The sequence below is a fragment of the Cryptomeria japonica genome, chromosome 5, assembly GCF_030272615.1.
Source record: "Cryptomeria japonica chromosome 5, Sugi_1.0, whole genome shotgun sequence".
NCBI classification, from domain to species: domain Eukaryota; kingdom Viridiplantae; phylum Streptophyta; class Pinopsida; order Cupressales; family Cupressaceae; genus Cryptomeria; species Cryptomeria japonica.
Window position 1 is genome coordinate 393,137,121 of NC_081409.1, and position 13,097 is coordinate 393,150,217.

The following is a 13,097-nucleotide window of genomic DNA, read 5'->3' on the forward strand; positions in this document are numbered from 1 at the left end:
GAAATGAACATAAAATATTCATTTAGGAATATGGTCATTTTTATACGTCAACATTTTGCCCCTCTTTGAAGTGACGTGTGTGCACATGTTATTTCAAAGAAAATGATGCGTTATCATGATTTATGATGAAATGCAATTTGTGTGTCGCTCTTTTGATTTGCAAGTCGTTCCCCAGATTTGATTTGATGCGTGATGCCCCAGATTTGATATTTGATGGTGATGCCCCCTCGGGAGATGAATCAATTTTTTGAAATTTTTTTATTTGATTTGATGAGTTGCGTGTGATGTGTAGGATTTCGTCTATGTGAAAGGTGGGTAAATTGATTCATCTCCTAATAAGTTACAAGTTTTAGGGTATAAGGGAGACCGCAACCATATTACAGGTCTGTTTGGCTAACCCTAATTTTATTTTCCTCCTATAAAAGGGGAAAATAGCTTTGATTTGATTCATTTGTGCCTTGTTGACTTTGGAGAAAGAGAATTTGGTCTGAAGAGAAAATGCCTATTCCATATTCCAGACACCGTTTTGAGCACGTTCGGAGGTACCAGAGACCTACAGCGTATGGACCACTAGTAAGTCAACATTTTTGACCCTCTTTTGATTTTTGATTTGGTCATTTTTAGTCATTTTTTTATTTTTAAAACTCGGTTTTAGCGTTTTAGCGCGTCAAAGTCATAGATTAGCGCATACAAACTTTTAAGTAGCGCATCAAGTCTATTTTAGGGGTGCAGCTGAAATAAAATAGGGTGGCGCATAGGAAACATAGGTTAGCGCATAGGGTTAACCTAGTGCATGGCGATAGTCGAGTAGCACGTTAGGTCAGCAGGTTAGTGCGTAGGGTTAACCTAGCGCATAGGGGTCACAGGGGTTCTCATGGGTAAGGGGGTTTAGCGCATGGGGGGAAAAGGTTAGCACGTAGAGTCAGTCTAGCGCATAGGGTGAATAGATTAGCACATAGGAAAAACAGCCTAGCGCGTGGGTGAATTTTAGCACAGTGGGAGTCTGTTTTAGCACATTTGAAAAAAAATTTGCAAGATGATGTGGTTTGTAAATTTGTTGTGTCATGCTATCATGATTTTATGGATTTGTCCAATATGAGTGTTAATATAACTTGTTTTGATTTGTGATATTTCAAGTTATGTATAGATTTCAATGTGGTGTTTTGATCAAAATATGTTTTATTTGTGCACCCTATTTCAAGTTCAATGTGTGAAGCCTAATTTGTGTTACAAGCTAGTATGGGTTGGAAACTTGAGTTGTGTTACAAGCTGATATGGGTGGGAAACTTGAGTTGTTTTACAAGTTTATGTGATTGTGGAGACTTAAGTTGTGTTACAAGTTTTGATATGGTTTTTGATAACTTGAGTTGTTTTACAAGTTGATATGAAATGATAGGATTTTGAACTTGATGTAGATGAGCAAATTGTGTCATGTTGTTGATGTGAGTTTGATTTTGATATCTTTGTTTTGATGTGGAAACTGATATTGGATTTGTTTTGCTTGTTGACAGGAGCGATTGGGTGTGGTGCAGTCGTGAGAGAGATCTTCAAGACCATGGACATTGATACCGCGGTTGACCTAGGCTGATCTAGACATCATTGAGAGATGTGGGTTGACCTCCCTTTTGGATATGCCTCGGTACACTATGAACCAAGGGCTACTGACAGCATTGGCAAAGAGATGGCATAGTGACACAAACACCTTCCATTTTGTGACTAGAGAGATGACAGTCACACCAGAGGACTGTCATAGGATCCTGTGGATTCCCGTAGTAGGTGCACTACTACCGTATGAGCAATCAGAGGAGGGCGGGACAGAGGCACTGCATGGTATCTTCCATGACGAGACAGTCTGTGGTTATGAGATCCCGTGGTAGGAGTTCTCAGACCTGGATTACACCCCATTGCCATCTGTACTAGCAGGGTTCGTTGGTGGATTCCTTTGTCCTGATCGCAGGTCAAAGAGATTCTCTGTGGGATGGGGACTGGTACTAGAGGAGATGGTCACACAGGGGCAGAGATTTTCATGGGGATCAGCTATGCTGGCCCATCTGTACAGGGGCCTACATGAGGTGGTATACCTTGGTTATGACAGTTTGTCAGCTGGCGTGACACTGTTACAGGTATGGTGCTGGGAGTACATTCCAGTGGCGAGGCCACTAGCAGATAGAGACAGGCCCGTGGGGTGTGCATATGGGTATGGATACAGGGGTCTAGTTGTCCAGCGGAAGCTGGGCAAACTAGAGCATTGGAGGAGAGTGCTTGATGATATAGGTACACTCACCTGGCGACCGTATACAGGATACGAGGTGTGGGCAGAGGACGGGATGGAGATGCCCTTTGTTTTTATGACTAGATACCTGATCAGAAGGACCCCGTTTGTGATAGAGAGGTTTGTGGTGACCCAAGTTTTGAGACAGTTTGGGTGCTAGCAGGGTATTCCACAGGGAGCGTTCCTATATGCACGTTGGAGGCAGGATGTAGCGGATTGGGGTCCGACCATTGATAGCGTAGTGGTGGTGGAGGAGTTTGTTGGGTTGGCAGGGCAGATATGGGATTATGACCCGAAGATTCTAGATGTGGGCATGACTGATGAGTTTTCCAGATTGTTTGTTGCGCGGGCGGTGGCCAGGATATCGGATCTAGAGGAGATGAGGCCAGCTTTTGATTCCGATGAGGAGGAGGGAGAGGGAGATGATGATGATGATGGAGAGGATGGAAGAGATGGACAAGGGAGAGGAGTCAGAGGGAGATGAGGAGACAGAGGGAGGAGAGGAGATAGGGGTGTGGAGAGAGTGGTGAGACAGGGGGTGATAGGCAGGGGGAGAGGTGGATTGGCTATTGGAGCCGGTGGAGAGGGGAGAGTGGGGGAGGTGCTAGCTACAGTGGGGGGTGTTGATGAGGCGAGGCAACTAGCACAGAGGAGGAGGACGGATGTGCTCCCACCTCCAACACCGAGGATAGGCAAGGTTGGAGGGGTTGCCCCTGCACAGGTACCACTACGGGTTCGGGTCCCTACACATGTTGAGGATGCACAGATCCGGACCCTACAAGTGACTGTACAGTAGTTGCAGGCACAGATTTTGACATATCAGTGATACATTTCACAGTTGACCACTGAGCAGGACACCGAGATAGAGCGGAGGGGGCGAGCGGAGGAGCTGGTATCCAGCATGCAGAGAGCAGCGGCGGGTGGTCTGCTGAGAGACACCTTGAGAGAGCTAGCATTGAGAGCTCAGGAGGTGGAACCGGCGAGTACAGAGATTTGCACAGTTGAGATCTAGTCGATCTCAAGATACTGAGTCACAGTCTGAGAGCCGAGGTGTTACAGGGCCACCGAGATTGGACCCTCCTGGGGATCCAGGGGCGGGTGCATCTGGAGCTAGACCATCTCTGTCAGGGGATAATCATACTTGAGAGACGTGGTCTCTTTTGTATTTTAGATCATTGTTATTATTTGTACTGGACACAGTGTTGATACATTTTGTACCTTTTGATCATTTTTGATATATATATATATATATATATATATACGGCACCATTTTCTTTGATCATGTGGTGTGTTTATATGGATGCATGTTATGTGGGTTATTTCTTCATGATGATACAATGCTTAAATATATGATATAATGTATGATGCAGGATGTATGTTTTTATATGCTGTGAGATGTATCTTGAAAATGAGATGTATGATTTGATATGCTGTGTGATGTATCTTGAAAATGAGATGTATGATTTGATATGCAACTAAATGTAAAATGATATGCAACTATGTTAACATGATATGCAATTAATTGGAAAATGATGTGCAACTAGTTGTAAGATGATATGTAACTATGTTTTTGGTAACATCCTCATTCTGTATTTGCCATCCGATATAGCCATTTGTTTTCTTTCTGTGTAGATATCATCATTGAGCATTGATTTGTTTTTAGGAAATGTTGAAAATTTATACAAGCATAATGGTATAATTGAACCATAATGACCTGAGAAAAATTTACATGATGTTTGATTTTGCAAGATAGCACAAGTGTCAAGGTATAATTGAACAAGGATGACCTGAGTGCGTATTGCGTAAACAGACAAGATTGAATCATTTGTATGCGTGAAGTGGAATCAGGCCTTCAGTGATATTCGATGTATCACGTCTTGAGGAAAGTATTCACATAGTACAAGTGATCGCCTCCTAGACAGAAGACTAAGAAAATATTGGAAGTTCCTCATGATCTCTAGCTTTGGGCATTTAGTGAGAAAAGGAAGAAAATCCAATAATTTAAAAAGTTCAAAATGCAAGACTAGTTAAGATTTTTATGCAATAATGCAACATTTAGTACTTCAGAAAATCATCCATCCTTAGTATTTCTTGTGAATTGTTTTGTTCTGTTTTGCGATGAAGCGTAGTTTTGGTTGTTGGATGTCATGTTTTTTTTTGAGTTTTGCAAATAGCTTTGATGTCTTGAATGTTTGCAATATTTAGACGATTTGAATGCCCCTAGCTGAGTGTGCCTCTTGATGTGAATATGTACAATGATTTCCAAGCCATGGTGGATTTGTGGTAAGAGGATATATATGGATAAACCAGGATAGTGACTACGCTAAGTATGTCCTGAATGGATATTTGCTAAGTGTCGGGCGATGGCCAATAGTGTTTGTACGGATAAAATGGTATGGAGATAGATAGAGGAGCCAATCTTTCACAAGAGCGCCTGTTTACCAGGTTTTCACCATTTGTTTTTATTGTACTTTGTTTTTGTTTTTTGTTTTTTTTTTCTTTTGATTTTTTTGCTTGTTTGGCTTTTTCCGTGCACTAGACTACTTAAGTGTAGTATTTCTTCAGATGGATGCTGTTAGTTGGTTCGTCAAGCACATCTCCTTCTGAATTTGTTAGCTGATAGGCACTGGATCCATAGACTGATATGATAACATAGGGACCCAACCAGTTAGGTTCAAATTTCTCTTTCTTTTCTCGATCTTGTTGATTTCTTGGATTTTCTTTGAGAACTAGGTCACCAACTTTGAAGTTGCGGGGAATGACCTTGTGATTGTAGCTTCTGCACATGTGTTGCTGATATGCTTTGAGATGAGTATAATCATGCTGATGTCTTTCATCTAATAGTTCAAGTTCTTGCAGTCGGTTAACTCGATACTCTTCATTAGGGATTAAACCTTTCAAAGAGACTCTGAGAGATGGGATTTCTACCTCCAGGGGTAAAATGGCTTCTGATCCATATACCAATGAGTATGATGTTGCTCCTGTAGGTGTGTAGATGCTGGTTCTGTATGCCCAAAGAGCTAGATTGAGTTGTATGTGCCAATATTTGCCTGCATCATTCACTATTTTCTTGAGGATTTTCAGTATTGTCTTGTTAGACGCTTCCGCTTGACCATTTCCCTATGGGTAGTATGGTGTAGAGAACCTATGTTGGATTTTCAATTTTTCACATGGTTCTTGGACATCTTGATTTTTGAAAGGCCGACCATTATCTGTGATGATTGAACTTGGAATACCATATCTGCAGATCAGATAATTGAGGATAAAAGAGGCAATTTGTTTCCCAGTCACTGTGGTCATGGGAACTGCTTCTATCCATTTGGTAAAGTATTTTGTTGCTGTTATAATAAACTTGTGTCCATTTGAAGATGAAGGATGAATTTTGCCAACTAAGTCTAGTCCCTACTGACAAAAGGGCCAGGATGTTGTAAATGGTTGTAGTTCCTGTGCAAAGTGATATGAGTCTTTCTCCATTGTAGGCCAGTAGTATCCCATCCTTAGAAGCTTTTTAGCAAGAGTAGTGCCACTTGAATGTGTGCCACAAATACCTTCATGAAGCTCGTTTAAAGCAAAATTGGAATCATTACGATCAAGGCAATGAAGAAGAGTACCATCTAGACCTCGACGATACAAAGTATCAGTGCTAAGGGTGTAGCGAGCAGCTTGTTGGATAAAGTTACATTTTTGGTTACGTGATTGGTCAATTGGTAATATATTGTGCTAGAGGTAGTCGTATATCGGTCCATATAATGGAGAATCTAAACCAGTCAAGGCATAGATAACTTGGGATTCAGAGTGGTCATAGGCGGGGGAGAACAGTTGCTCTACCAGGAACTCGTAACGACTCTGTTGCTCTAAAATTTGTAGTAATGAAGCGATAGTAGCCATTGCATCGGCTACTTTGTTGTTCAATCTCAGTATTTGCTCGAAGGTGATGTGTACAAAATACTGTTTGAAGTCATCCACCATTCGCTTGTAGGGTAGTAGCTTGTCATCCTTTGTCTGATAGTTGTTGTTGATTTGATGGATGACCAGTTGCGAGTCCCCATAGACTTTTAACTCTGTGATTTTCCATTCTACGGCCATTTTGATACCTATAACCAATGCCTCATATTCAGCCACATTATTTGTGCAGGGAAACATAAGCCTATATGATCTTGGTATAGTGTGTCCTTCAGGAGTGATGAATAGAATGCCAGGACCTGAACCATGTTGTGTATAGGATCCATCAAAGTATAGGGTCCATTGTTTGGTGGAAAGAGCAAGAATGTCCCTGTCTAGAAATTCAATCTCCATGGTGTGTTTGCCCGGTAGAGGTGCTTCAGCCAACTGATCTACAATTGCTTGTCCTTTGATTGCTCATCTTTCTGTGTATTGGATGTCAAATGCACTGAGAATCATGACCCATTTAGCCAATCGACCTGTAAGAGCTGCCTTACTGAGTAGATATTTGAGAGGATCAATTTTCGCAACTAGCTTAATGGTGTGTGCTAGCATATAATGTTGAAACTTTTGAGATGCGAAGACCACTGTTAGGCAAGCTTTTTCAATGAATGTATAGTTGAGTTCATAGCAATTCAATGTCCTACTGATATAATATATGGCGCACTCCTTCCCTTGTTGATCTTCTTGTGCCAATAGTGCCCCCAGCGATATATCTATTGTTGAGATGTATAGGATAAGTGGCTTTCTTGCGACTGATGGTACTAGAACTGGTGGGTTCATCAGGTACTGTTTGATTTGGTAAAAAGATTCTGCACACTTGGTCTCCCATTTGAATGGTACATTTTTATGTAGTAAATGGTTAAATGGTAGACTTTTATCTGCTAGCTGAGCGATGAATCGCCTGATTGATTGAATTCGTCCTTGTAGAGATCTGAGTTGACTGATATTCTTTGGTGGTGGCATGTCCATAATGGCTTGTACCTTTGCTGGATCTACTTCAATACCTTTAGCTGAGACAATGTAGCCTAGTAACTTGCCTGATGTAACCCCGAAGACACACTTCTTAGGGTTGATCTTGGCTTGGAATTTCTCCAATCGATCAAAGATCTTTGTTAGGATGCTGAGATGTTCTGATCTGGTGAAGGATTTAGCGAGTAAATCATCCACATAGTCTTCCATAAATCTATGCATCATGTCATGGAATATTGTTGTCATTTCTCTTTGATAGGTGGCCCCTGCATTCTTTAAGCCAAAAGGCATAACATTCCAACAATACGTTCCCCAAGGATAGGTGAATGCGGTTTTATCTTGATCTTCTGGGGCTATTTGGATTTGATTATAGCCTGAGAAACCGTCCATTAGTGAGAGCATTGCATGGCCTGCTATGAGATCTACAATTATGTTGATACTGGGCAGAGGAAAGTCATCCTTTGGACAAGCTTTGTTGACATCTCTGAAGTCAGTACATATTCTGATACTACCATCTGGTTTTGATACTGGAACAATGTTGGAAATCCATTCTACATAGTCAATGGGTCAGATGAATCCGACGTCTAATAATTTCTTTAGTTCAGTTTTGACCATGAGTGCCACCTATAGATTCATTTTTTGTAGCTTTTGCTTGACTGGTTTAACTCTTGAAGAGATGGACAAGTGATGCATGATTAAGTGTGGATCCACTCCAGGCATATCAGCATATGACCAAGCAAAGTTAATTTGCTATTCTTTAAAGAAAATGATGAATGCTGATCTTTCTTCCTCTGTTAGAGATTCTGTAAGGTGTAGGTTTCTGACTGCTTCCATGGTACCAATGTTGATTGATTGAGTGGGCTCAATCAATATGGGTGATCACTCATGAAAGTGCTCAGGAAGAGTGTCAAGTCTCCCATCATTAGGTTCCTTAAAAAGGTTTTCACCCTCAGATGCGTCCTTTATTTTTACTTTTTTGTGATCTAGAGCTGCCATTGACTGGTTTTCAGCATCAGATTCTTTATTTTGTTCATTTTTGCGACTAAGAGACTTGGCACTCCCTAGTTTGCAGACATTGTTACTTTGTTCACTGGTAGAGCCTATTTTCGGATTTACGGTACATAGGTAATGGATAATAGACTCATCATCTTGGGAAATTGGTAGATCATGGATTTCAGGTTCATCCCAGTTGATGAGGTCAGGAAAGACAAGCGGTAAGGAATCATTAGGTGGATCAAGTTTGGCTACTATGAGTGTTAGGATAGAGTTTTCATCGTGATTGTTCTTGGTTTTAAAGAAGTCCAGGATTTTGTTGAGGTCTTCGATGGTATTATCTTCTACATAGACTTGTTCATAATGTTTATGTTCGCTTTTCTTGGCGTCATAGATATTTTGTGGTCCAAATTCAAGAGGTCTATCTCTTGCATTATGTTCTTCTTCAGAAAGAGATATAGAATCAGTATCATTAGGGATATCTGTAGTAGCATTGGAGCAGGTACCCCATTCATATTCATTGGAATCAGTCTTCGAGGCATCATCCCAGATTCTATCAGTGTTGTAAACTGGTATGTTGTATGGTGAAAACAAATTTTTGATGATAGATACCATTTTGATAGTTTTTGTTGATTCTGTGTCAGATCCGTCTTCTATTTTCTGTATTTGTTCATAGACTGTGCTTCTTCAAGGAGAAACAAAGGTATCTGGAGATGATTTTATTGTTTCTTGAGATATTGGTGTTTGAATATGAGCTACTGCTGCAGATATGGCCCTTTTGTGTTTTAGAAACTTTTTCTGATGTAACTTCTGATCCTGATGTTCCTGTGCCTTGCAGATTGTTTCTACTGATTCAAAGAGTGCTTCCTACCAGGATTCTTCTTTGTACTTTGTCTTTACTTTCCATTGAGGTTTTGTAGTTAGGTGGGGTGGCCTTTTTAATAGGAAGGTGAGCTCACAACCCAAGCCTGCTTTGTTTCTATTGGGTTGTGAAGGAAGATTTATAGGTTCAGTGACTCCTTCCTTGCGTTTCCCAATAGGTCCTTTACCATCATATCCCATTTGCTACATGATTAAGTATCCTTTTCCATATAGGTGTGTAGGTAGAACAATATCCAAAGCAGCTACTCTATTATCTTCTTTCTCATCTTTGTATAACCAGCTAAGAATATCCTTGTCTTATGATTCATGTGCTAGAGTGCCCAATTGGATGAAGGTACCATCAAATTTGGTGATGGGCTGAGTGACCAGATGTGTTGATGCAGTAGGCAATCCATGAGATCTAGGTGATGTTGGCAATTTGGCCAAACATAAAGGCTCCAAAGAGTATTCTCCTATACCTTGGTCTTTGATTTGCATTTTCTGTTTGAAGTCTCCCCATAAGGAGTTGGATTTTGTTGTTTGTTGATCTGATGTTGAAGATCACTGCTTTTCTCTATTATGAGGAACCAAACTATCTTGGGCTGCCTCCATTGCATTGCAATGTTGAAATGGATTGTGATTAGCAGATATGGAGATCTCTTGTCTGTCATAAGGAAATTTGACACACTAGTGATATGTGGAAGGTACTGCTTGCATTTCATGTATCCACGGTTGCCCTAATAAAATATTGTAGGTAAGGTCTATGTCCAAGACCTGACATATAGTATCCTTTTGTATTGGTCCCACTTGAATAGGTAATATCACAGTTCCTTTAGAGGATCTTTCCTCATCATCATATGCCTTTATGGTAATCTTTTTATAGGGATCAATAGATTCTTCTAAGAAGCCTAATGCATGGATAAGCTTTAAAGTACATATATTAAGTCCGGCTCCTCCATCTATTAAGACTCTTTTTACTTGGTGTTTGCAAACAATGACTTTGATATGGAGAGGAGTATTATGGAGATGGCTTAAGGAAGCATCGTCATGTTCTGAGAAGGTGAGGTTATGAGGTCTAGTCATATGGGCGACCATGGCTTGAAATCTGTCTGTATCCAAATTTTGAGGTACATTGGTTTCCAATAGCACTTGTTCTAATATGTCTTTGTGCTTTGGTGATAGTTTCAACAATTCTAGTATAGATATCTGTGCTGGAGTTTTACGGAGTTGGCTAGCCAAGTCATATTGGATTTTTGGTGTGGTAGTCATAGGTGTAGTATGTCCTTTCAAGACATATTTCTGAGTTCAGGTTGTTACATTGACAGATTCATGATCACGCTTATCTCGGATGGTGATGACATTTACTTGATGATCTTCAGCTGATATGTGATTTATGATGTTGTAGATATGGTTGATACAAGCTCCATGTGTATTGTTCGAGGTTGAAGCTCCATCTTTGTAATTTGGAAGAGGATTTTTAAAGGCTCCATGATCACCATTTGTTTTGAGACCATCTATTGTCAAGTCACCTCAATCAATCATATCTTGCACCACGTGTTTTAACCTCATGCAATCGTTCGTCTGATGACCCTTATTACGATGGTAATCACAATAGTGTAAATCATTCCACCAAGGTGGTTTGATTTGAGGTTCATAGTTGCTGATTGGAGGCAAAGAAAGAATCTTGTGTGCCAAAAGTTCTCTGAATGTTGATTCTAGTGATTGCCCCAGTGGTGTGAAGATACATTTTTGGAAATTGTTTGTGTTGTTGCATGAATTGTTGCTAGGTCCTGGATTCATGTTTTTGCTTTGAGTATCATTGGTGTTGTTTGTGTTGAGTTGTCCTTGATCGGTGGTTGGTGTATATGTGTGAGCATTTGGATTAGCAGTTTTAGGATTTTTCGTGTTTTGAGGATTTTCGGATAATGCGAGCACTGGTTGCTTCGATTTGGGATCATATGATTCATTGTTGCCTTCATTTTTGTTTCGAGTCCAAAATCAAGATTTGTCAAGGTTGGTATTGTTCTGGTTATTGTAGTTTGATGAGTTTGTTCCTTCCTTGTAGAATTTGAGTGTTCCCTTTTTGACACATGCTTCCTCTACTTGAATGCCATTCTCAATTAATTTAGTGAAAGATGGTATGCATTGAAGTTTTAGTCTGTAACTCATTTTTCTATTCAAGTTATCGATGAAGATTTCCATTTTCTCCTTCTCGGGAATATCTCGAGGATATCTGGATACCATACGTCGCTAGCGTTGAAGGAATATCATGAATGTTTCATTGTTCTTTTGTTTGGTGTTGCAAACATCTAGCATGGTTATGGCATGTTGGATGTTATAGGAATATTAGGTTATGAATTTGTTAACCAATTCATCAAATGATCTGATAGGTGGTGTAATTTTAGATAACCATTCCATGGTTTGCCCTCCCATGCTTCTGGGGAAGAACCTCATCAAATAGGTGTCATCATGAGCAAATTCAAGGCTCATTGTGCAAAATTCTTGAACATGATCTCGGGGATCACTTTTCCCATCATATTTATCAAATTTGGGAACGTCTGAGTTTGGAGGAAAAGGCACCATGTTCAATCTTCTGTCAAATGGATAAGGACAAATTTTGTTTAAAGAGTACCGCACTATTGTCCCTTGTTGCATATCCTATATTTACCTTTGCAAAATTTGCATTTATTGAGTAAGGGCAGCGAAAGGCATATTGTCTTGTCGAGGGAAAAGTTCTTCTCTTGTTTTTATTCTCAGCTGAAAAGGTGTGGTAAATGGTATATTTTGCTCTGGTGTTTCTAGTTCGGTTATACGCATTTATGGTATGCGTTGTTCTGGAATGTGTTGCTCAGGTATGTGTTGTTCAAAGTTACAAGTTTCTTCTTCTCTTTGTTGTTCTTGATATGCATATTGTCGAGATCCATTTTTAAAGATGTTTGAGTCTAAATCTTCGGGAAGTTTAACGCCTTTCATTGTAAGCATGAGCAGATATTTTTCTTTGTCATTTTCCATGAGCCTTTCTACAAGCTTTTGGAATGAGGGGTTTTCCTGACATTCCTGAAGAAGTGCTTCAAAAATTTCAGGTTCTTCTAAGGGTGGAACTTCAAAAGGATTTGACAATCTTCGATTCATACTAGACTCGGCATGTGTCTCGCTTTGTTGGTTTCTTTGAGAGCGAGTAACAGGCATTTTAGTAGAAACTTTCAGTGATGAAAGGGACAAAAGCCTCGTTGATATGTTGCTCGGGGGTGGTTGGTTCTGGTCGAGATATGTTATAAGTGATACACTCGTCAGGCAAGAATGCTGGATTGATTTTTCCGCTGCGGTTTATGGTTTGATTAAAAGCAGACTTTTGACAGTAGGCTTTTGTCTTCAAGGGTTCTTTGTCAAATTTGTTGGATTTGTTTTGGATATAACGTTTGACGTGATGCAGGAATACCCGATGAGATTTGAATAGTTGACGATTGATGTATAAGAACTTGTTTCTCTTGATGAATTTGGAAAAACTAGGTTGTTGTTTCTTCAATGTGATGTTACGATAAAGGTTCTTTCTTCTCAGAATATGAGGATTAGTCATGCATGAGTGATCAATGGTTTCCTTTGATTGGTTTGGATTCAGTTGATCTTGTTTGAAAGATCTCAAATCCTACTTTATCAAAGTGAAGGTTTAGATGCCCCTTTACGACAAAGTGTGTCAAATGATATGGATAAAAGTTTCCCGATATGGAAACTTGATTTGACAACTTGAAAATTTTAAACAAGTGTTTTTGTGAGATAAAATCCGTAAGATGGTAAAGAATTCTGTTGATACTACTGATGAGGTTTCCAGATTGTGATAAGATAGACATGTTTTATCGTGCGATTCATTTAGGATTTTACAAAGTTTGTTTTTGACACAAATTTAGCTCAAGAAATAGTCTTAACGGTTTGTTTTTGCTATTCTTGTTTGATGAAAAATGATGTTTGATGAAGAAGGCTTTGGAAAATGTTTTCAAAAATTTTAAAATTCCTCACTGTCTTGCCCTCTGTTTTTGTGTTTTGGATCACATGCTAAAAT